At 35.6% G+C, this 27,112-nt stretch overlaps 1 protein-coding gene across 11 annotated transcripts in view; it reads left to right on the forward strand.

The window, feature by feature from the left end:
• The window catches only part of LOC131677035 (irregular chiasm C-roughest protein-like), a 569,032-nt gene that overhangs the window by 293,185 nt on the left and 248,735 nt on the right, over positions 1-27,112 (forward strand). For 8 of the 11 annotated variants that reach the window (XM_058956588.1, XM_058956579.1, XM_058956554.1 and 5 more), the window contains one exon: positions 4,522-4,559. The exons of the other annotated variants lie outside the window; for them this stretch is intronic. The gene's annotated coding sequence lies outside the window, so the exon portion shown is untranslated. The remainder of the gene's footprint in view (positions 1-4,521; positions 4,560-27,112) is intronic. 11 annotated transcript variants of the gene reach the window in all.

The following is a 27,112-nucleotide window of genomic DNA, read 5'->3' on the forward strand; positions in this document are numbered from 1 at the left end:
AGCAGAACAAATAAAAAGATGGTGGAGATTTACGGTTCCAACTAAGTCACCGTGGAGAAATTTTTGTAATAAAAATGGAACGGGACTTCACAGTTAATAATTATTGACCACTTGGAACAAACCACGGTTTGTCTTTTCGGAATTGATCTTCTACTACATGAACCAAACATCGTAGTTCAACACAACTTTTTAATGTTTTTATAGCACGTTAAAGTCAAAATTTTACTGAGGATACGCATTTCTCAGAATTCGCAAATAAAAGATACAATTTCACGAAATTCTCCAGTTTTCTATCATTTAGATAATTCAGTGACAAGCCGGCCAGCTGACCCATAAGACCGCAATTGTGTGCAAATTTTTAACAATTTTTTCATACTTAATATATCTAAATTTTCAAAAAGCTGCGTCCTTCCCTTCTTTTCCAAAAATCGCGTAAAACGGATGCATTTTGATTAATTTCCGCAATCATTACTATTAAGTGCCTTCTTGCAGATCTATTGTATACATAGAAACGGTTGAACAAACGCCAGAGGTTGAACTGGAAGGGCGATATTCTATTTCGAAATCTTTACTTCAACCGTATTACTGATTTTTCACGACATTATATACAATATGTAAATATCATAACTGCTTGACTGAGACTGAGTATTACCTTTGCTGAGTTGCTTCAGTGTCACATTTGTTTATTTTTAACGCAACAAGAAAATAAATATTGAACCACACTAATGACGTTTTTTGATCTGCCCTAATCAACAGTAAATTTTATTTTCAAGATTTTGTAATGTCAAAAAACAAATCCAGCGCATTAAAATTGCATGAAAAAACTTATTTGATCAACAAAATAAAAATTTGTTGAGTCACCCTAATAAACAGTTAATTTTATTTAATATATTTTCCAATGTCAATAATGTATTCAACTTGAACTTGAACTACTTGAAACCACCTTTTTCGAACCATTAGAAAGTGGCGATTATGGTCTACAATCTCTTCTATACCGGGCCACACTGTGGTATGCGGTGTGGCCTGTTCTCAATCCATATTAATTTGATTTCTAAATATCATTTGTAAAATACACATGAAGGTGAAACTAGAATAACATCTAGTTTGGCATTTCAAATCTTTGTTTTGAGTTATTTACATGTCTAGCGGTAATATACTTGGCTTGTTTGAGCTTCTACAAACACTTCGGTCGCGTTAGGGGACAACACTTCATATGCGACCGTTTGTGTTCATTTTGGTGTTGTCCTCTAACACAGCGTTTGCAACGGTCGTGAAAAAAATTTCATGAAAGCACAAAAATCTAACTATACAGTATTGTTTTGTGACTATCGATGATCAAATTCCTAGAACAAATAGATGCTCTCAAGTTTGAGATAGAGCAGGTATTTTGATAAATACAAGTGTAGGTTGGAAAATCAATATTTTGCTCTGTTGTCCCCTAACGCGACATTTTCACCTCTCAGAATGAAATGACAACCTGAAAAACATCGAACCCATAACATTAACGTTGTGTTAGGACTTAAAGAATTCAATTAGGTGTTTTGAGCGTACATCGTAGGATTTTTCAAACGACAAGCTGTTAACAGTTGCATAATGCGTGCAAACGTTGTCCCCTAACGCTGGAATGTGTCATTAGAGAGTTAACTCAAAATTTCGTAACTGTTTAACGCAAATGTCCGTTTGACAATACGATTTACTGAATAATCTATTGTCAAATCTGAAAATAAAGTGTCATGTCAGTTTGTCTGTGGTTAAAGATCGCTTATTTTCTGTTAGCGTATATGTACAAGTAAATATGCAATGAATGGAAGCATGTAGCATTTTAAATCAAACATCACGCGTCTCCATTAAAGGCGCATGACCCATGCTGTCCCGCGATATCGCATAAAACGAGCCACAACTATTGACATTTACCGCTGTGGGATTGGTATTTTCGCCAGACAGTCATCAAAACAATAACAATAATTGTATCATGGTTTTTACTCGTGCGTTCCGGAACATAAAAGAACTTTTTATTCGCTATCTACTCTCGCTAGGCATTCATAAATATAAAATAGGGATGTCCCTTCCAGAATGGCTTATTTCAAGAGTAACCACCAGAGAATGTTGGGGGAATAAAACACCTATAACAACAACAACAACAGCAGCAGCAGCACACACAAGTACCGTGTTGCTACTGTTTATTCGCTAAACAAAAGTTCGTAATGAGTGCAAAAAGTTGTGTCTTCGCCCAGCAGTCGTCCCTTCACAGTTTTACGTAATCCATTCTAGGCTGGAGTTCCAGATGAATTCACGTCGTCATGCTTATTGTGTCCGAACAGTCTGATGTAGCAGTCATGGGATAAAAAGTGAAGCAAAAGCACTCCCAGACGGTGCTATGTGGGGCGATAAAATGTCAGAAAATCAACTAGACAACAATTTGCAGGGAAACGCTAAGACAAATGTGAACGTAGCATGTGTTTTCTGTTTTCAGTTATCTGGTTGTAGCTTAGGGTGAAAATCAAAGACTTTGCGGGATTATATTATTGTGTTATTCTTGGTTATATGATGTAGAAACGCTGGTAGATAAATCTTATCAAATTAGACACTAAATATCAGTGCTACCCCACCCTCCAATAAGCGAAGTCTGGGACATTTTCAAGCATTGCTGTAATATCCTACACGGTCCATGAACAGCTATTCAAGAGCAAGTCTTCGACGGCCAGACTCCGTCCGGTGACCACACAATCGATTATCACGTAGCGACTATGCACATATTCGCGATATTCCCAAGAGAAGAACCTGCAACAAGCAATTTCGTTTGCTTGCCTCAGGTTACCGCAAACGCGTAGTTCACCTGTGCGGACCAAAATAATTCAGCCGGATACCGCAATGATTGCAACAAGAAGTATAAACTAGTTACAAACTCTCTATACTATGTAATATCTAATACAACAAAAGCATAAACAAGTAAATCACAAGTTCCATCCACCGGCTATATCCGTTAGTCGCCGGGGATACAGAAACATGTTTCAATTTGTAACATCCCCAGAGACAGAAAACTCGATGACTGGGAACCAACTTTCTGGCATTTATATACTTTCCTGAACTCTCCAAGAAAGTAGCAATGCAGTACAACTTCGACCGAAGATAATCAGAAAGAAATTATGACACATATTTCGCTGTCTTTGTTCGCTTGTTTTTCTATACGCACAGTTTGACTTCAATTGGTCTTCCGGAGCGTAGCGCCTCTTCTGCGTGGCCTCGAGCCCTAGCGATTCGCTAGCACTGTTATAAATCTGTGCTCTGGAGGCAAAACTTTTTCCCATTTGGCCGTACTTTTATTTGTCTTTAGTTACACCACACCCCGTAATCTGCTCGGTCAAGTGATGGTCAGAGGGAAACTTTCGAGAAAGGATTTGTACCTTCCTCTGGTTTAGGTTTGTGTGTGTAGCGATAGACATACAGTCAGGATTCGTTCATAACGTTGTTAGTGGCAGTGGTAAATTATGTCCTACGGAATCCGTGTGCAGGTGTTTACACCAATACTTTGTTAATAATCCACTCTAGGAATGATTTATTCCACGACAATAGAATCCGTTATCATCGATCGCACTGAACGGTTCCTGACTGTTCGAGTGCAAGGGATAGGGAAAAGTTTGCTATCTGTGGCTATTTCAAACATCCAGCTGCAGGACGAAGTGAAATTCTTCACTTGTGGTACCAAACTGCGGTTCCGTAATGGTGATAATAAAGAAAACTTGACTTTTGACTTGATGAGGAGAATGCGAATGCCATGTTTTGTGGTAGACCAATCCTGCCACGTACATTAATACGGATCTGTTGTGCTCTGCAGCCTCTCTAAATTGACTTCCGTACTGAAACGATTAGACAATTGTTCAAATAACTGTTGTGCTGCATGTCCGGATTATTGCTGGTGCAGTAAATACAGAAACTTTAATTGACACAAGGAAGGTAATGAGAAATCTTCCAAAATTGTTAAGAGAATAGATTTCATTTGAAACTAGCAAAAAATAAGCTGGTTTTAATCTGATAAATAAATAGAGTCGTTTGGCTTCAAAAGTCAATCGCTTCAGTTACTGGTTCTACTTGGAAATTTTTTCCCCACCACATACCAGTATAAAAGAGTAGCTAGTCCGTTGGAACTCGAAATCGACTTAATTAAAACCAGCTTTCTCTGTGATGCTTCCATAGTTTTATTTTCTCGAACAGAACCAAGTAGAGTCGGATGGCAAGTCGACAGAATAATTGACTAGTAGTAGTAGTAGTAGGAGAAATTTGGCATCTAGAAATTGGGTTGATTAAATTCCTTGATACGAAGGCTGCACAATCATTGTATGGGCGAGGTTTTTTGGAAGAATATAATTACAGTTTTCGCCAAAAATTCATCTCTCGCCATCAATTTCTTGCAGTTGTTGCGGTTCTATTTTTTTGTTTATTTATAAATGTTTACCGAAAATCGCTTATTTGATATCAAAACTTTTTTATGACACTAATTAAATTATTTTCCGTTTTTTGCAGATTTGAAGATGCAAATAATAATCTAACATCGAATATTGGTATGTTAATTTATATTATTAACAAAGTAGCTATATAATACATGTTTACATGTAAATTCCGATTACATTCATCAAACAATGCGCTAGGGCATTCATATGTGAAGTATATTATTTATTATTGTATCTGAAAATTCAACATAAGAAAAGAAACACGTCAAGCTTGTAGACTCACCACAAACCGGAGCAACTGGTGGTGCTCTACGCATTAATAGAATGTTACCATCGTTACCAGCCTTTCATTGCTTCTCGAGGTTTGCCAACTTTCTAGCGTTTTTTTTATGAAAAACATTGCAAAAATCATTTAAGCAAAATTGTTTTCCTATAATATAATATAATATAATATAATATAATATAATATAATATAATATAATATAATATAATATAATATAATATAATATAATATAATATAATATAATATAATATAATATAATATAATATAATATAATATAATATAATATAATATAATATAATATAATATAATATAATATAATATAATATAATATAATATAATATAATATAATATAATATAATATAATATAATATAATATAATATAATATAATATAATATAATATAATATAATATAATATAATATAATATAATATAATATAACTGACTGGCAACAAGGTTAGTCAATTCGGTTGGTTGTTTTTATTTCTCTGTGCTAATATTGTGTTTTATCGTTTTTTTCGGATTTATTCGTTGTGGATTATTTCATATCCGACGTATTTTTCATCACTGCATCGGTGTGGCTTGGAGTACAACATTGTTTGTTAAATTACATCGACAAATCGCCAAAAACTGCACCGCATTCGCTCTGTGTTGAGATCGTACGGAAAAAAGCAATGGAGCCTTTTTGTTGTGCTTGTACTCGCAGTATTGACGAGGCAGATGAAATAGTTTGCAATGGCTTTTGTAAATCATCTTTCCACCTCAAATGTGCTCACCAGTCAGCGGAAATTCGTGACGCTGTATCTGGATGTTCACAATTGTTTTGGATGTGCAAAGCTTGTACAAAAATGATGGCAAATGCTTGCTTTCGTCAAGTTATTGTATCGACGAACAACGCTATGCAGTCAATGGTTGAAGAGCAAAACAAGGTGCTGGACGAACTGAGGAATGAAGTTGCACTCAACACCACGAAAATCAATACAATACTTCAGCGAACGCCCTTTCCCACCACACCACGTAGAACACAACTAAACCCAAATTCACGCAAGAGACCACGGCTATTACTCCCGGATGAACCACCGCACCGCGATAACATTTTTGAAGGTACTAAAGATATCGAACCGGACGACGCTATACCATTGGTGGCAGCTAAAAAGGATAAACAGTTTTGGCTGTACTTATCTGGTTTCGATCCTCAGGCAACAGTGCATCAAATCGAAAAGCTGATCAGGAACAATTTGAAAACAGACACAGCTGTGAACGTTGTTAAACTTGTACCTAAAGGCAGAACACTTGATGAACTTTCATTCGTATCGTTCAAGGCTGGTATTGATTTGCAGCTGAAAGATTTATCCCTATCCAAATCAACATGGCAGAAGGGAATTGTTTTCCGACCATTTGATTTCCAGCCATCGTCGAACACACGTAATATTTTTCGCTTCTTGCCAACACCAGCAGACACTAAATCACAATAAGCCACTCTTCGCACGTTCCTACTGTCACACAGAAAGTTCTACTGATGCTCAAGAATTACCAGCGGATTTAACCTGCATCCGCACACCTCCGTCTGCACATCAGTTTTCTGCTACCAACTCCAACAGACGTGGTCCGAATCGTGAAAAAAGTTACCGTCCAATCTCGCTTTATTATCAGAACACTCGTGGAATCCGGACGAAGACAAATTTATTACTATTAAATATTTCTCAGTGCGATTATGACGTTATTGCCTTTACTGAAACTTGGCTGAATAACGACGTTTCAAACTCTGAGCTAGCTCTGAACTATACTATTTACCGTTGTGATAGAAACCCCCAAACCAGCCAGCACAGACGAGGAGGGGGGGTCCTGATAGCAGTAAAAAACGGCCTTCAGAGCTTTGCTATTTGTATTGCTGACTGTGATCAATTGGAGCAAATTATCGTTCGCATCTCATCACCAAACTTTGATATGATAGTGTGCTGTATATATCTGCCGCCCAACAGTGAGCCCCTGTTGTACGAGCAACATGCAATATGTGTAAAAAAATTAATTGATCTTGCGGGTGATCGTGGTGTGGTTTTGACTGTTGGGGATTATAATCTCCCTCAATTACGTTGGATGTCGGATGAAAATTTAAACTGTATGATACCGGTAAATGCTTCATCTGAACAGGAAATATCCTTGGTTGAGTCGGTTTTGGCAAACGGAATGTCTCAGATAAACGATCTCGAAAACGTAAACGCGAGACTTCTTGACTTAGCGTTCATTAGTGACACTGATTGTGTTGAATTGTGTGAGCCACCGTTACCATTGCTAAAGATCGACCAACATCACCGGCCTTTTATCTTGCTATTCGAGCTTGACGTTATTAAGCAAAACGCTCCTGGTATTGTTGTTGATTCCCTTGGCTTTGATTTTACCCGCTGTGATTTCGAGAGGCTCAACACATTGTTCGCCGAAGTTCATTGGGAGGAATTTCTTGTTGGTTGCAGTGTTAATGAAGCTGTGACAAATATGTATGACAAAATGTATGCAATATTTCGTGATGTTGTTCCTGTGAAGCGACCTCGTCGTCCGCGTGGTAAAAAGCAGCCTTGGTGGAATAATGAGCTACAGAATCTACGGAACCGTCTTCGCAAGGTTAGGAAACGATACTTTCGCTGGAGAGATGATCGGCACAAAGCTGAGCTGCATGCCATTGAGAGCGAATATAACTCTTTGCTTGCGCATTGCTTTCGTTGCTATATTCATCGCACGGAGGAGAACCTGAAGCAGGACCCAAATTCATTTTGGTCATTTGTAAGAAGCCGTAAGCAGTCGTCCGGAATCCCACAACGTGTTAGTTACAACGCAATTACAGCCGAGTCCCCGATTGAATCGGCAAATCTATTCTCATCCTTTTTTCAAAGTGTGCAAAGTAATAACCGACCACCTTTGTCTGAAGCGTATTTGAATAGCCTGCCGTTGTTCGATTTGAATATGTCGCTGAAGTTGCAGTCTATTGATGGTTCTAAGGGTGCTGGTCCGGATGGCTTACCGCCTATCTTCTTCAAGAGCTGTGCTGTAACGTTGGCTGTTCCTGCGAGTATAATTTTCAACAGGTCATTGTCCGAAGGAATTTTCCCGAGTGTCTGGAAGACAGCATCTATTACACCGATCCACAAGGCAGGTAGCATCCACGATGTTGAAAATTATCGAGCCATTTCAATTTTGAGCTGCTTACCGAAAATTTTTGAAAGCCTCGTTCATGATTTGCTGTACCCGAAGGTTCACCACATCATTTCCGAGTGGCAGCATGGATTTGTGAAAAAACGTTCGACGAGTACTAATCTTATGGCGTACGTTTCGTCACTTAGTAGCGCGCTTGGAAAACGTCAGCAGGTTGATGCCGTTTACGTTGATTTTGCAAAAGCGTTCGATAGGGTGCCTCATTTGTTAATCGTGGCCAAATTTGAGCGCATGGGACTTCCTGAGTGGTTGACACGGTGGATAATGTCATACCTCACCGAGCGTAGTGCTTTTGTGCGCATAGATGAAACGAGATCATCTCCGTTTGTGATAGAGTCGGGTGTGCCTCAGGGTAGTCATTTGGGCCCGCTACTGTTTATTTTATTCGTAAACGATTTGTGCTCCGCTATACAGTCTCCTAAGTATATGTTTGCTGATGATCTGAAATTTTTCCGTGTAATTGCGTCGGCAGTCGATTGCTGTGCTATTCAAGCTGATATTGATATGCTGCTAAATTGGTGTACTCATAACGGGATGGAAGTAAATGTGCAAAAGTGCAATGTGATATCGTTCTGTCGAAACAGGCATGTCCTGACATTTGATTATAGAATGGCAGAAAGCAGTATCAACCGAGTTAATACGATAAAGGACCTAGGCATTCTCATCGATAACAAACTAAATTTCGCGCAGCACATTGCAATGACTACAGCCAAGGCCTATGCCGTGCTGGGGTTCATTAAGCGAAACACGCAGCAATTCAGCGATATTTATTGCCTAAAAACGCTATTTTGTGCACTCGTGCGTAGCATCCTGGAGTACGGCGTGCTTGTGTGGGCACCCTACCATGCTGTTCAAATTAATCGCATCGAACGAATTCAGCGTCACTTTGTTCGTTACGCTCTGCGGTTACTACCTTGGACTGATCCTATTCGTCTACCGCCCTATGAACATCGATGCAATCTTCTACGTTTGCCAACTCTTGCAAGTCGGAGGATAATGCTGCAACGGCTCTTCGTGTTCGATCTTCTGGAAAACAATATAGATAGCCCGGAGTTGCTGAGCCAGCTCCGATTCAACGTACCACCTAGACCCACCAGACGAACTGATTTCTTTCGGTTACCGATGTATCGTACTCTTTTTTCCGTTCCGTTCAATGTATGCTGTCGTAATTTTAATGATGTAGCTGACAAGTATGATTTTAACATTGCTAAGACTACCTTTAAACATAGAATTATTATTAATTAAGGACCTGTCTGTACGAGAAAATCGAAGACCAGTATAAATAAATAAATAAATAAATAATATAATATAATATAATATAATATATAGATTCTATATATATATATATATATATATATATATATATATATATATATATATATATATATATATATATATATATATATATATATATATATATATATATATATATATATATATATATATATATATATATATATATATATATATATATATATATATATATATATATATATATATATATATAAAAATCAATGTATGTTTATATGTATGTCCGCTAACTACTTCTAAACTACAAGTCCGATCTTGATGAAATTTGGCATACGTATTCTTTTCCCCAAGAACATGTTCATGGCATGGTTTTTTTTGGGAAGGGGGGGGGGGTACACTGAGTTTAAGGGGGATGGGGTGTTTTTAGGCAAATAATTATTTATATCTCCAAATTTAGTAGTATTTGATATATGTATTTCTCCCACTGAGCAAATAGTTGAGAGGAGTGGACCACGAAAGGGGGGGCGGGGAAGAGAGTTCTGAAGTAAACCTTATCTATTCATTCAATGCGATTAGCGATGAATAAAATTTTGACATAAGTATTTCTTCCACTAAGGAGATGGTCATTGGGTGGTTTTTGTGCACGACGGGGAGGGTGAGTCGAGGTAAGGGAGAGAGAGGGGGGGGGGTGTACTGAAGAACTTTTTTTAGCTGTATATATTATATATGATCTGGCATAAGTATTTCTTCCACCAAGAAGGTGGGCATGTTGATTTCGGAATCAGAAGGAAAGGGAGAGTTTCTGATGCAATATCTATCAACTACTTCAAAAATCTACAATTTTGTTGCCAGCACATAAATGGAATGGCAAGAATTTATTTGATATAGATCTATTACGCGAATGCCAATATAATGCTGATAAATAGCATGAATTTATCGAAAATTGAAAATTAAGTTGAAAATTGTAATTGCGATCGCTTCATCTGAAGTTAAATCGACATTGCTGGATTATGGACGAACAGCTCTGCCCTAAAACAGCCACTAAATCTTGCGCTTGCGGAAAATGTTACTTACAATATCAATCAAAATTCGGATGTAAACAAAATGCTGAAAGAATGCAACACTGTTATATAGGACGAATTCACGAGGACCATAAAAGGAACTAATCGAATATTTGGTGGCGTGGTCCACGATCTTCGTTAAATTTTATCCGTTATTTTATTTTATCAGTTCTTGCTTAAGGGAGAAAGATTATTGTTGAAAAAAATATCGCACAAAAAAAAATTTACGATACCGAGAGTGTTAGTCTATTCAGTCAATAATGCAACATTTAAACAATATTTTCCTAAATGTTCACAGCAAAATATTGAAAATTGGGTGTGTAACAGTGAATCTTCAGGAGACACCTCGAATAAATGCGATGTACAGCATAACTCAAAATCTACTGAACCAAATTGTTTTAAATTTTGCACAGTTCTTCTTCATATCATAACATCATTAAAGATCATAACTTTGTTCTCAAAAATAAGTTTCATGAATTCTTTTAACGAAAATTGCATTTTTAGCTGCAGAATGCTACGAAAAATTCAAATATCAAGAAAAAATAGAAGCTTCGATCAATACCTGGAGATATGTAAAAGAACTGTGCAAACCTTGAAAGCGATTGGTCCAATATATTTTGATTTATGATGTACACTACAAAGCAAGTTTTCAACGAGATACCCCCAGAGATTCTCTGTCACTGGCTCAATTTTCAGTATGACATTTGAAGAATTATTGTTGAATTGTGCAGTGATTATATGGACAGTGAATGGATATAGGGGAACCCGGGGCTATTCGGACCTACTTAAACAAATCGCTCTTTCAGGTGGATAGATGTGAAAAAAGTTACCGGTCAAAAGTCCAAATTGTAAGTTTAAAATCTCAGCTACATTTTGGTGCCATAAGAAGATTATTTGCACCACTCAATGGCAGCGCTAGGCAACGCTTTGCAAACCTCTACGTTTTTCCATCCTTTTACAATGTAAGGGTAATTCGGACCTCCCTACAGGGCAATTCAGACCGTCATTTTTCTTTAATTTTTTAAAAATGGAATTATATTTACCTATGAATTAGTTACAAGAAACACTCCTTTAAAAGCGAAAAAAAAATTGCTTTACAAAAACCTAATCTGGTATGCCATAGTATGTCGTTTGGCGGACCATGTATTTGATTTGCTATGGCGTGTGCTATGGTGTACGCAGCCGCAAGCCGCTAAACGGTTGTTGACGGAATAGGGGGTCCGAATAGCCCCGTACGCTCATATCGCTCAAAAGTGGTGACCGTCTCGAAAATATCTCTGTTTTCTCCCAAACGAAAATCATCCCATAAATTAGGAGCCTCAAGCTTTCCAAAACACTTTTTCATTTTTATTTTTTGCTTTAATCACGGGTTTTCCATTACAATCATTTTTGTTTTGAGAATGGCAAAACAACGAAACGCGTTGTATCTCCTTTCTACAAAGAGCAAAGAATCAACTTCAGCTCTCGAAATTAATGTTTCAGAATAGCGGTTCCACGAATATGTACGATAGTCAGGAAGTCTTGCTATTTTCTGAGAAATCGAGGGGGTCCGAATTACCCCCACTGTCTTAATAGCCCCGGGTCCCCCGACTAACACTCTCTGTATCGCCAAAATATTTTTTTTAAATCTGCCATTTTTTATGAATTATTTTTATCCATGTCCGTCAGCACTCCGTTAGGTCTTCGTATCATTGGAAATATGTTTCGAAAACAAAACTTTCCAGTATATGTGCATTCTTTTATTGAATGATTGTTATAGTCACCTTCGTAGGTCAATTCCCAAAAAATGAAAGTAAAAGTTATATTAGAAAAATTGTTTTTAAGGGGTTTATCTCAAGCAAACCTACATATCTCGCTACTGTTACTATATAGAACTTCAGTATCCTCAGTAAAGTTTTTCATAATAATATTTTCTAGAACTTTACTGAAGACCGCGAACTTCTAGCTAAATTATTTGGGGACATAAATCTTCTATCTCACTTTTAGGGGGATTAATCACTCAATTCATTATATCAAAAGATGCGTCTATTTATGTCTAGAAGCTTTTTCGAAAAAATCCATTCTCCAAAACCAATGGTTCAGTAGTTATTGAATTTTGATCATGAAAACGTTGTTTTGTAACACTGTGCACCGCATGTGTTGCAATTGAAACTTTGTGTGCCTATTATATTAGTTACCGCGCAACATCGACCCACCACAACTGTGACGTGGTTGAAAAAATTCATTTAAGCGACCATTGTATCTACAAAATATAAAGGAGCAGATGTACTGCTACCTCGAATTCGAATGATACCAAGGGATTTCAAACGATTGTGTACAGGAAAATAGACCAATTTATTTAATTGTGCTCCAGGTGATCAAACCAAGAACATTGTCTATCTGCGAGAATTACAATAAGTTTCTTCTTTGTAACAAACATATTTGTTATTTTTGGTATATTTAAACTATTTTGTTTAGTCCTGATGGGTGTAGCGAAGCGCACCGGGTTATAGCTAGTAATATAATATAATATAATATAATATAATATAATATAATATAATATAATATAATATAATATAATATAATATAATATAATATAATATAATATAATATAATATAATATAATATAATATAATATAATATAATATAATATAATATAATATAATATAATATAATATAATATAATATAATATAATATAATATAATATAATATAATATAATATAATATAATATAATATAATATAATATAATATAATATAATATAGCTGAATAAAATATATTAATTTGAGCAAATGAATAAAAGCATGAACTTAAAACAACGCACAAAATAAATTAAATGGAAATGAATACAATGCATGACCAGAATGAATCCAAAGAAGTAAACGAAAATAATATAAAAGATGAAGCCCGATGAAGAAAATGAATAAAAAGTATGCTGAATAAAATAAATGATTAAAATGAAATGATCAAATATTGAAAATTAGCCACATATTCAAAATGAATGAAACGGTAAAAAAGATATATAGAATGAAATTTAAAGAAAGATTTAAATAAAGTAAATGAATAAATGAATTGCACGAAACCTGAAAGTCTTTGTTTCAGATAGTTCTGATTTTTTTTTTTGAAAATCCCATTATTTGAAAACGGCTAATCAATATACAATGCACTTCCTAGCGTTTCCATCTTTTTTTTGTTTTCACCTTTTCGTTTTGGTTCTTCTTTTCTTGCCAGCATCGCCCATGATAATCTGGTGCTTCTACTTTATTGTTGGATTATCATTAGTTAGGTGTGTGAGTTGCGGACAAAAAGAACCACATACCACAACCACATACATGCCACATACCACAACCACATACTACTTTTAGTACACTGAAACCTCCATTTACGAACTCTTTTTTTACGTAATATTCGATTTACGTAACTTTTTTTACGAACTAAATTCGAAATAACGAACTCTTTTTGGAAAGTTTGAGTTCGTATATTACAGCATGAAGTTATATACTTATGTATTCTTAGTTAATTCTTACTAATATAAGTTGAGTATTTTCGGAATGGGGTTGACGAGTGCATGACGGACATCGATGTCTTGAGCCATTTTGGAATCCAGGATAGCGATTTCCGGTTTAGATAAATTCTCTACAACCTCAACAATATGGGTATTTTAGGAATGGGGTTGACAAGTGCATGACGGAAATTAGATGTCTTGAGCCATTTTGGAATCCAAGATGGCGACTTCCGGTTTAGATAAATTCTCTATAACCTCAACAATATGGGTATTTTCGGAATGGGGTTGACAAGTGCATGGCGGAAGTCGATGTCTTGAGCCATTTTGGAATCCAAGATGGCGACTTCCGGTTTAGATAAATTCTCTATAACCTCAACAATATGGGTATTTTAGGAATGGGGTTGACAAGTGCATGACGGAAATTAGATGTCTTGAGCCATTTTGGAATCCAAGATGGCGACTTCCGGTTTAGATAAATTCTTTATAACCTCAACAATATGGGTATTTTCGGAATGGGGTTGACGAGTGCATGACGGAAATCGATGTCTTGAGCCATTTTGAAATCCAAGATGGCGACTTCCGGTGTAGATAAATTCTCTACAACTTCAACAATATGGGTATTTTAGGAATGGGGTTGACAAGTGCATGACGGAAATCGATGTCTTGAGCCATTTTGGAATCCAAGATGGCGACTTCCGGTTTAGATAAATTCTCTATAACCTCAGCAATATGGGTATTTTAGGAATAGGGTTGACGATTGCATGACGGAAATCGATGTATTGAACTATTTTGGAATCCAATTCTCTATAACCTCAGCAATATGGGTATGTTCGGGATAGGGTTGACGAGTGCATGACGGAAATAGAACCCATATTGTTCGTAATCAAGAATAATGCTCAACCGGCAATCGTCATATTGAACTTGGAAAAGTTTCCAATTATCCATTTTCAGCATCTACTTGGCAAGCCCATTCCAAAAATACCCATATTGTTAGGGTTATCGAGAATAATGCTCAACCGGAAGTCGCCATCTTGGATTTCGAAAATGTTCCAATTGTCCATTTTCAGTATCTACTTGTCAAGTCCGTTCCAAAAATACCCATATTGTCAGGGTTAACGAGAATATTGCTCAACCAACGAATATTAATAAGAATGTAAAGCAAACTTTTTTACGAACTAAATCCCAAAAAACGAACACTTTTTTTACGAACTAATTCAATTTACGAACCCCCGGTTTGGTTCGTAAATGGAGGTTTCAGTAAACCTAACAAAATAGGGGAGCCCGGGGCTAGTTGGCGGTTGGGGTAAGTTGGCGGAATCCCCTTTTCTCCGTTTCTATTAGACATAAAGCGCTGTCTCTCGTTGTGAATCTCAAGTAATGTGAAACGCATAATCCAATGTGTTTTTGTTGTAAAACATTTTGTTTTGTAGAAGCTGTGGACAACATTGTGTTTTGAGCGTACTTTGTAAATTTGCTTAATTTTAAATATTTTGTGTTATTTAAGGTGGTTTTCAATGTATTCGCCGAATGATTATATTTTTCGATAGTGCGTGAAAAGAGCTTTCAGTATCCGTATAAATATTACACCTATCCATACACATAAGCAATTTTTTAAATCCTTTTTTATAAAAAGTGCGGTTGGGGTAAATTGGCGGTGACGCACACGAGGCAAGTTGGCGGTACTACTTACAGTGCAAAAATAGTCATCAAATATTTTCATTTCTGGAATTCACTCCAAAGTAAGAGAAACTTTTTCTTGTGTCTCTCGTCAATGCAGGGGACAATATTTCGGCCAATTGTCTGAAGAATTTCAAAAATTTGCTTTTGAATATGGAGTACGCGTCAAAGTCAAAATGACAGGGTATTGAGACAGAAATATAATGAAAAGTGTCGAATAATTAACAGTTTTATTTCATAAGGAACATTTCATAAGGACCACTGATATAATCGAATTTCCATTTGATTGCTTATTTTTTGGCATTCCGCCATCTTACCCCACACATACCGCCAACTTACCCCGGGACTGGGATAAGTTGGCGGCTTTTCCGCGTCACATATTTTTGTCTCTAGAAATAAAGACAACGTATGAAACATTTTCATAAAATTCAGAGATGTTGCCAACAGTCTGCCCTTTCATGCAACGTGTTCTATTTTGCAAGATCTACCAAATTCAAAGCGGTAAAAAATGAAAACTGAAAACACCGCCAACTAACCCCGGTCTCCCCTACTGGTGAGAAAAAAATGGTTCGCTTTTTGTAACTATGTTAATCCACGCCGAACTTCACCACGCATGGATTTTTAATAGTGCACTATGGAGTGGCTAGAACAAAAAGTTTAGCAAAATAGGGATATTTTTTTAATTTTTGATCTAGCTATATTTTTAAAATATTATTTTCTGCATAGTTAATCTTTGAAATAATAACTAAAAAGTGTGATCTAAATTTGTGACACATCATTAAAAATGAACACTTTTTTTGCTACGACATCACGCAATACGAAACAGCCTCCACTACAATTGAACAATTCAACCAATGCAGTATTATTATACTATAAAACGTTGACAATGAACTATTTTAACTACTCTCATGGTGGAAATATCGAAATAATAAAGTTAATCTGTTTTGTTTTAAAAAATAGAAGTATTTGTTTATTTTATGATTTTAGTACTATTTCGCCTTATTGTGACTGTAATATTGAATGCATGCATACAAAGCTCTAGTATCTACATAAACAGTTAAAGATCACCAAGCTTTTGCCTTGAGAAAAATAACATAACAATGTTGTTAACAATCAAACAAGGTAGCTTATGTATTGTCCCCAATACCAAGACAAATATAAACTAGAAACTTATCCTACAAATGTATAGTTACCACCAATCACAATGGTTTCATTTAGGTTAGGTGTTTGAAGAAATATTACAAAAAATCAAATTTAACACCGTTAGGTGGATTTTTTATGGAAAATGCGCTCGACATCAATTGATTGAGCTTCCCTTGAATTGTAAATGCATAATAATACATACATTCAGGCAAAAAATACAGCGAATTTCATAGGTATTTCGCATAATTTTTAGCCACAAGTACTACGTGTGGAAATCATAAGATTATCTTATGAAATGGCATTTATTTTGTCAAATCGGTTTGCTATGACTTCATGTTCCATAAGACATCTTTGATTTATCATAAGGCAAAATTATACATTTCTCTTATGTTTATGAGAATCATAAGATGCTCGTATGAAATTCAAACAACTGGCATATGCTATACCGTATAAAATGTTAAGATAATCATAAAAGTTGTATGTTTTTCATATTAATCTTATGAAAATATAGTTTTTGTACTTTTCTATGCATCATAAGATAAATCTTATGAATTTCGCTATACGTTTTGATAAATCTTATGAATTTCGCTAAGACAGTGGCGTAGCCAGGGGGTTTTTGGGGGTTAAACCCCCCCCCCCCCCCCCAAACCAAAATTAATTGGATTGAAAAAAAAAATTGATGCTGACGAATTTAATTTAATATTCCACAAAATATTTTTGGAAAAATATTCTCTGATCACTACATTGGGAACTGTGTTAAAAGCGTCATGAGAACTTTTGGAAAATTATGGGAAGGGGATCTTGTAACTTATCTCTTAGCCAAAATCCCATAGTTGTCAAATTACTTCAATGTAAAATAAAATAACTGTCTGAATTATTATGAGCTCATTTTTGGAAAGATGCTTCAAAATATGGATTAGAGACAATTTTTCGAATGTGAATCTATTACGGGTATAATGAGCCATTTGCTAGTATGTGTCGTCTATTCAATCGTTGTTCTAATGTCTTTGATTTTCACTTGTCCCGAGATGTTGTAAAGCGATTGTTCCATAATACCCTGTCATATCGATAATAATCTCAGTGTTAGTTTGTAAGCGTAAATATTGTACTCGTAGTATTAGTTATAGTGAATCGTTTATATGTATCATTTGGATGTTTATAATCTGTTGGTAGAAAAGATGAGGAGGTTTTATGCCTGCTGGAGAACGAGATTGAAAGGATTTCAGCTCCAGCGGGCTTTTCCCTGCTCCCAAATAAAACAAAACAAACAAATAAATTTGAATAGGTTGATTGCATATAAAACATAAGCTTGTTTACCGAAAACTTACATACATTTCAACATTTGCTGAAAATGTATTTTTTTAGATTGTGTAGAGTTTAGACAACAATTCAATATGGTTAACAACAAGAATAACATTTCAGAAACTAGTTGAAAGCTGATGTAATTTTGTCTCTAGCAGGTCAGGATCGGTTTTATGAGCATTGGATTTTTGTTGTATTATCAACTATATGAATAGCCTCTTAGCAGGATGCAATGAATGGCGTACTAAAATTTTGTGTGCTACGTACTAGTACTGCAAGTTGTGAGGTTGACTAATGAAGAAAAGTAAAATTAATGCTCGATAAATTTTTAACGGTCACGATCACATTCATTCGAAACTGCCAAATTTCGATGATAAGTAACATTGAAGAATTTCAAAACGTAAAACTGTTCATCTGCTGATAGAATAATTTTGACGGTTAATCCTCCTAGAAGTAATTATAGACAAGAATTACTCTTCAACCAAATTTGGGTCGAGACTTAATGTCTCCAGCAAAGTTTTCGAAAGTGCTATTTCAAACAACTTTGTCAAAGACATAAATATCCCACATGTTCAGAGTATCGAAATATAGTAGTAGAAAACCTTTACAACAAGCTATTCTGAAATTACTGAAATTCTGCGGTAATTAAATAATAAATTCACATTGCGTTCAAGGTGCCTTTGAAGCTTACAAAAAATATAAGGGAACTGGATATAAAACAAATAATTCCCAGATATTAAAAGGACTCAAAAACACAAAGAGTGATTCCATTTTCAGGAGCTAGCATCAATTCGGCGCAAGCTTAGTCCGCCCACCAAGTTAGTGTCGGATTCTGATGAGATGAAGTCGAAACGCAAGTTTCAGTTCCATCCATCCATAATTTAGTTATAGGTTTTGTGTTCTCAACTCGCAATGATTGTTTCAAACAATTTTATCCGTAGCGCAGAAAAAATATTTTTCACCTAAATTTTTCTTCACTAAGAAGAAATATAACAGGCCCAGTCCATTTAAATCCCTATATGTTGAATTCATGTAGCCTTCATATTTTCAACAAAATTGTTTGAAATGACATTATCAAAAACTTTGCTGAAGGCACCATGTCTCTTAATATTTTTGAAAAATTAATTCACCATAATTACCTCTATGAGAGTTAATCACTAAAATTTCTATATCAAAGCAGGCGCTGTTTTATGTTGATAGCTTCCCGAAGTTGTCAAACCTGCAAAGTCAAGGATTATATTAGGTGATCTTGAACGTTGAAAATTTTTTAGATCATTTATCCCACTTTAAAAGATCGCAATTTTTGACTTCCTTCACATATTATACAAGAAAATAACCTATAGAGGTTAGAAAACTGTTCCAATGTGATTCTTCTTGTTTGTAGACTGGAATGACATCTGTTAGACTACTTATGTTTTTGAGTTTTCAATAATTTATCAAACTCATATTAAATTTTAGCATTTTTTCAAAAAATTTGCGATTTTCATCAAAACCCCCTCCAAACCAAATTTCTACCTACGCCACTGCGCTAAGATAAATCTTGTGAATTTCGCTATACGTTTTGCGTGAGTGTACAACAGCAGCAAATAATGTTGGCCAGCTTTTTGGCCTAGTAACCCCATAGTGTAGTGGATTTAAAGCACAAACAATTTGCGCACTCGCGATCCCGAATAGAGCAAAATGTCTGTTGCAGATTTTGTCGCACTGTCAAACGAAAATGAATGGCAAGCAAGTGTGGTAAACATTTATTCAGTCTGAATTCAAAATTCGAAACGATGATTTGTACATATCTATATATCGATCGATTGCGATTAATGCAGATTATAAGTTATGGAAGAAAGTTCTATGAAATTTATTGAAAACAGTCTAAAAATTAAACATATATGAAGAAGTTAAGAATTTTGACTTATTCAGCCAATATCTTATAATTCAACGCAAATAAATAGATCGAAATTATATAGCTCGTGAATGTAGTAAACTATACCACGCATATGATAGGTGATAAGTGTACCTACTATCAACGCAAGAATATTTATCATGTACAGTCATAGAATAATAGTTGAAAAAATGAGGCACAATTACACTATTAGCTGGGTTTGAATAATGTTCCTGTTTCATTTGACACGACGCAAATGAGCTTAACGGCGCAGTTTATTTATTATATATTTACCACAAATAGAACTGGTATCACTTTCCAACCACTGTTCCATTTTACTGAAGTGTAAAAATGTCAGTTAATTAGTTCGCCAATTATAGAGATATGATTGAATTAGTCTTTGAGAATATTTGTGAGTGTTCCAACATTTCTGAAATTATTCACGTTGCAACCAAATCTATCATTTTGAGTTATTTTGACCCCGCACTACATGGACGACGAACATGTGCGGGCTCGTTTCGCGTGTTAACTATGTTGTGTTGGCGGTGTGAAAAAAATCGATCCACATTTCAATGTCATACCGTGCTGCATAATACACGCAGCGCACAAAAGGCAGAGCCGGTCACTCGATGTAGATTGCAAGATGCACTAAACTTTTCAAAGTTCAATTGATACGCAATAAGATTTGTTAAAATATAAGATAGGTAAAAAGATTGGATGAAAGCATTACTCTGCGAATATCTGTTAGAAAAAAATCCAAATTGGAAATACGGAGAGATGTCTCCTTTCCGCCGTTTGCAAATATGCGATTAATTGTTCATTTTTGTTCGCTTTTTTGAGGATTCATTCATAAGATCTGAGTATATAATATATCTAAGAAAATTCAAATCGAAAATAAATCAAAACAATAATTAGCAGGGTTGTTCTTGAAAAATGAAATAAAAGCCATATTGAAATCCTATCGCGTTTGCATAGTACTATATTAATATTAATAACTAGAACTCGCTAGCCTTATTATACATTATTTCATCATTTTTTCAATTTCTGTTAAAGAAGAATGAAGACCAGTTAACGATCTATCAACAAAATCCGACCCTGCCCGTTAGGCGAAAGCAGAAAGCACCCCTGTTCGTGTCAGTCGTGAGAGGGAGGTGTTTGTGATTCATACCGTGCCAGTGAACCGACCAGAGCGTAGGATATGTAGAATGCAAAGGTTTTAACCCGTAAACCTCAGGTATGTTGGCATGGATGAATTGTTGAAAGCACAGAGCAATGACATTTCATACACACGAATTTGCGTGTGTGCGGGTGGGAGGGAAAGCATAAGGGAAATTTCCTGAGTGGGTTTGACTATGGCTTCTGTGCAGGACTAATTCGATCGGCTTGAAATTTGTAGCGTGCCGTTATCCTATTTGTAAAAAAATAGAAAAATGAAGAGGTGGTTCTACGTGATATGAGTGTTGGCAGTTGAGTGCATTGACTGCTGGGAATCTCGGAATCGCCCGTATCGTTTGATGGTGAAACAAAATAAATGATTTGTGAGAAAGTAGAGTTCATTGCGGTGTGGATGTGGGCGGTAAATGGATGTACCGCGCAGCAACCTTATCAAAATTTCGAAACTGCACCGCACGTCGCACCCTCACTGAATTTACCGCACCGGTAAAATTGATAAATGACCTATTTGGATAGTAGGAGCAGAGTTTTGATAATACCTGTACACTCAAATACGCTCTAGTTCACCTACAAGAGGTTTAAAGTTTCTATAGTAATATATATATATATATATATATATATATATATATATATATATATATATATATATATATATATATATATATATATATATATATATATATATATATATATATATATATATATATATATATATATATATATATATATATATATATATATATATATATATATATATATATATATATATATATATATATATATATATATATATATGGAAACTCGGAAATAAAAACTTAAATTCCAATAAAAAACCTGTGTTTTAATCCACCTAGCGGTGCAATTGTTCCTTTCTCATCTCTCTAAACTATGGCACGGAGGCTTTTTATGTTCAACATAATTGTGGAAATGTCCATTACATTCTTAGTACACTTTGCACTTATACACAATGGCATGCCACGAACTTGAGTTGACGGTGAAACACTTGAAACAAAAAAATATCATACTCCATTAGCCTAATCAGCATTAGATCAATGTTATCTGCTTGCTAACTCATTTTGTCATGCGGGGATGGGTATGTGAGGAGGGCGAAAGTCCCATGAACGAACGACTCCCCAGCTTAAATTGGTATGCTTTGTGATATAGTGGTGGTTGAAAGATGATGGGGTTGAAAGGGAGGGGTATGAGGTGGTGGTCTGAGGGGTGATTTAAGGAGATTTTTAAAGGAGGGGAGTGAACAGTAGAGGGGGGTGTAACCCCTCTCCGTAAACCATCAACTACGCCCCTGTTAAAATCCAGAAACCTTAGGCGAGTCGAAAAAAAAACTTGGCCGGGATTAGGTTGACGTTTTTCAGAGTGATTGCATAACCTTTCTATATGAGAAAGGCAAAAATGTGCAAAATCCAAAAAAGTGAATCTTCGTCAATTTTTTTTCGTGTTTGCATCAAATCTCGACGTTTTATGCACCTTGAATACATTTAGCATCAAAAATAAAAATTCTATTTTTAATTTTTCCTATAGTTTATATGAGAAATTTCTGTGTGGCCGCACTCTGAAACCCGTAATTCCGGAACCAGAATTCCGATCGATCCAAAATATATATATATATATATATATATATATATATATATATATATATATATATATATATATATATATATATATATATATATATATATATATATATATATATATATATATATATATATATATATATATATATATATATATATATATATATATATATATATATATATGGGAAGGTTGCACCTTTCATTTGAGACTAAGTTTGGGCAAATCGGTCCAGCCATCTCTGAGAAAAATGAGTGACATTATTTGACACATACGCACATACATACACACACACATACACACACATACACACACACATACAGACTTTTTCCGATCTCGACGAACTGAGTCGAATGGGATATGACACTCGGCCCTCCGGGCCGGGATTAGGTTGACGTTTTTCAGAGTGATTGCATAACCTTTCTATATGAGAAAGGCAAAAATCACAGTAACTCTGCGTACCTCAACACTTACGGTCACGAAGCATATTTTATAACGAATAGCTTTGTTGAAGATCGCATATTGGTTGGAGGTTCCCCTAAAAAGTTATTTAATTTTGAAGACCAAATAATTTTTCTTTTAATTTCCTATTCTAAGCATGTGCGAGAAAGAGAGGAAACACATAACTTTATAATTTTACTGCAAAATCGAATCAATTTGCAGTCTTCGACAAACCTTAAACGTTGACCCTTAAACCTTAAGCTATATATCTGCAGATTTATAGATGCACAAGATGATATTGGCATTTTGTACTGAATTAATTGTTTCAATTTCCTATTTTTCATATATTTTCACATGCAAACTTGAAAACTCTTGTAATTCATTGTCATTCATTCATTTTAATCATTTCATCCAAATTTGAAATTTGGCATAAATAAATTTATTAATATGGCTTATTTTTTATAAAGTAATTCATTTTATTTTTTCTTATCTCTTCTTTTATATTCAATATCATTTCTTTTCATATTTTTAATATTATTCATTGTATTCATTTTATCGATACCTATTATTAATTTTGTCCATATTATTTATTTGATTCATTCATATTATACATTTTGTTTATTTTTAAATTTAATACAGTTATTTTTAGCTTTATATAGATTTCCGGTGTCGCTGATTCTGATTCTGAAGTCGAAAATCTAAAATTCAAAATGGCGGATCCAATATGGCGACTGTGTTTGGCTAAATTTCATGTTTTGCCTTTCTCATATAGAAAGGTTATGCAATCACTCTGAAAAACGTCAACCTAATCCCGGCCCGGAGGGCCGAGTGTCATCTCCCATTCGACTCAGTTCGTCGAGATCGGAAAAAGTCTGTATGTGTGTGTGTGTATGTATGTATGTGTGTGTATGTGTGTGTGTATGTGTGTGTATGTGTGTGTGTGTATGTATGTGCGTATGTGTCAAATAATGTCACTCATTTTTCTCAGAGATGGCTGGACTGATTTGCCCAAACTTAGTCTCAAATGAAAGGTGCAACCTTCCCATCGGCTGCTATTGAATTTTGGATCGATCGGAATACTGGTTCCGGAATTACGGGTTTCAGAGTGCGGCCACACAGAAATTTCTCATATAAACTATAGGAAAAATTAAAAATAGAATTTTTATTTTTGATGTTAAATGTGTTCAAGGTGCATGAAACGTCGAGATTTGATGCAAACTCGAAAAAAAATTTGACGACGATTCACTTTTTTGGATTTTGGCACATTTTTGCCTTTCTCATATAGAAAGGTTATGCAATCACTCTGAAAAACGTCAACCTAATCCCGGCCCGGAGGGCCGAGTGTCATATCCCATTCGACTCAGTTCGTCGAGATCGGAAAAAGTCTGTATGTGTGTGTATGTATGTATGTGTGTGTGTATGTGTGTGTGTGTATGTATGTGCGTATGTGTCAAATAATGTCACTCATTTTTCTCAGAGATGGCTGGACCGATTTCCCCAAACTTAGTCTCAAATGAAAGGTGCAACCTTCCTATCGGCTGCTATTGAATTTTGGATCGATCGAAATACTGGTTCCGGAATTACGGGTTTCAGAGTGCGGCCACACAGAAATTTCTCATATAAACTATAGGAAAAATTAAAAATAGAATTTTTATTTTTGATGTTAAATCGTCGCTGTTGTGCTATCTTATGACAAACGCCATTTTGGGGTAAACGGAGTTAGATATGCCACATTACTTGTTTAAAAAATCTCTACAAAGTGGCGTTTTCAGATATTTGAAATTCTACTTGGTTACTTAGATATAGCGAGAAACATGATGAGAAATTATGAGCTTTTTGCTTCAAATCACTGTATCTACGAATATGCTCAAGTTATATTGAAGTTTTAGATGTTTTTATGTGTGAAAATGTCTGAGAAACACAATGGCTTAAACATTTTCAAAAGAAAATTACATGAGTTGTGAGAAAAACACAGTTTTAGTTTTAAACTGTAAATAAAGGATATTTGGCAACACTGTAACCAAAAATAACAATTTTTTCTAGATTCCCTGACTCATTTTCTTCAAAATGCATTTCACCGATTGTTTATAGGCCGTATGAACGCAAAGATATGAATAAAAATTAAAAATTGATGATTTTTTTCTATGGAAAATTTTCCATGTACGATTATGACACGTCATATAAATTTTGTCACCAATACACGCCTATGACACGTGCGAGTGCGACTTTTGTTTACATTCATAGTAAAAACTCGCAACATAGTCAACCGATCTTCGTAATATTTGAGAGATTAATGCAGAAAAGATAGAAGCATCGATTGTCTTTTTTGGATTGTTTATACCATTTGTAAGTTTCAAGATATTCAATTTCAAACTTTAAAAATCGTTTTTCTCGAAATGTGTTAAATGGCGCGTGTCATAAGATAGCACAACAGCGACGAAATGTGTTCAAGGTGCATGAAACGTCGAGATTTGATGCAAACTCGAAAAAAAATTTGACGACGATTCACTTTTTTGGATTTGGCACATTTTTGCCTTTCTCATATAGAAAGGTTATGCAATCACTCTGAAAAACGTCAACCTAATCCAAAATTTTTTTTCGACTCTCATAAGGTTTCTGGATTTTAACAGGGGCGTAGTTGATTGTTTACGGAGAGGGGTTACACCCCCCCTCTACTGTTCACTTCCCTCCTTTAAAAATCTCCTTAAATCACCCCTCAGACCACCACCCCATCCAGCCCTCATACCCCTCCCTTTCAACCCCATCATCTTTAAACCACCACTATATCACAAAGCATACCAATTTAAGCTCGGGAGTCGTTCGTTCATGGGACTTTCGCTCTCCTCACATACCCACCCCCGCATGACAAAATGAGTTAGCAAGCAGATAACATTGATCTAATGTTGATTAGGCTAATGGAGTATTATATTTTTTTATTTCAAGTGTTTCACCGTCAACTCAAGTTCGTGGCTGGCATGCCATTGTGTATAAGTGCAAAGTGTACTAAGAATGTAATGGACATTTCCACAATTATGTTGAACATAAAAAGCCTCCGTGCCATAGTTTAGAGAAATGAGAAAGGCACAATTGCACCGCTAGGTGGATTAAAACAGGTTTTTAATGTTGGCCCCAAACTTCTGACAAGGGGGTTTTCGGGGTCGCTGATTCTAATTCTGATGTCGAAAATGCAAAATTCGGTATGGCGGATCCAATATGGCGACCGTGCCTAACTAAATTTTATATTTTTGCCTTTCTCATACAGAAAGGTTATGCAATCACTCTGAAAAACGTCAACCTAATCCCGGCCCGGAGGGCCGAGTGTCATATCCCATTCGACTCAGTTCGTCGAGAACGGAAAAAGTCTGTATGTGTGTGTATGTGTGTGTATGTGTGTGTGTATGTGTGTGTATGTGTGTGTGTATGTGTGTGTGTATGTGTGTGTATGTATGTGCGTATGTGTCAAATAATGTCACTCATTTTTCTCAGAGATGGCCGGACCGATTTGCCCAAACTTAGTCTCAAATGAAAGGTGCAACCTTCCCATCGGCTGCTATTGAATTTTGGATCGATCGGAATTCTGGTTCCGGAATTACGGGTTTCAGAGTGCGGCCACACAGAAATTTCTCATAAAAACTGTAGGAAAAATTAAAAATAGAATTTTTATTTTTGATGCTAAATGTATTCAAGGTGCATAAAACGTCGAGATTTGATGCAAACTCGAAAAAAAATTTGACGACGATTCACTTTTTTGGATTTTGGCACATTTTTGCCTTTCTCTTCTTTTTTTTCGACTCGCATAGGGTTTCTGGATTTTAACAGGGGCGTAGTTGATGGTTTACGGAGAGGGGTTACACCCCCCCTCTACTGTTCGCGCCCCTCCTTTAAAAATCTCCTTAAATCACCCCTCATACCACCACCCCATCCAGCCCTCATACCCCTCCCTTTCAACCCCATCATCTTTAAACCACCACTATATCACAAAGCATACCAATTTAAGCTGGGGAGTCGTTCGTTCATGGGACTTTCGCCCTCCTCACATACCCACCCCCGCATGACAAAATGAGTTAGGAAGCAGATAACATTGATCTAATGCCGATTAGGCTAATGGAGTATGATATTTTTTTGTTTCAAGTGTTTCACCGTCGACAAGTAGCTCATCAAGTTCGTGGCTGGCATGCC

This window comes from Topomyia yanbarensis, chromosome 1 (genome assembly GCF_030247195.1).
Source record: "Topomyia yanbarensis strain Yona2022 chromosome 1, ASM3024719v1, whole genome shotgun sequence".
NCBI classification, from domain to species: domain Eukaryota; kingdom Metazoa; phylum Arthropoda; class Insecta; order Diptera; family Culicidae; genus Topomyia; species Topomyia yanbarensis.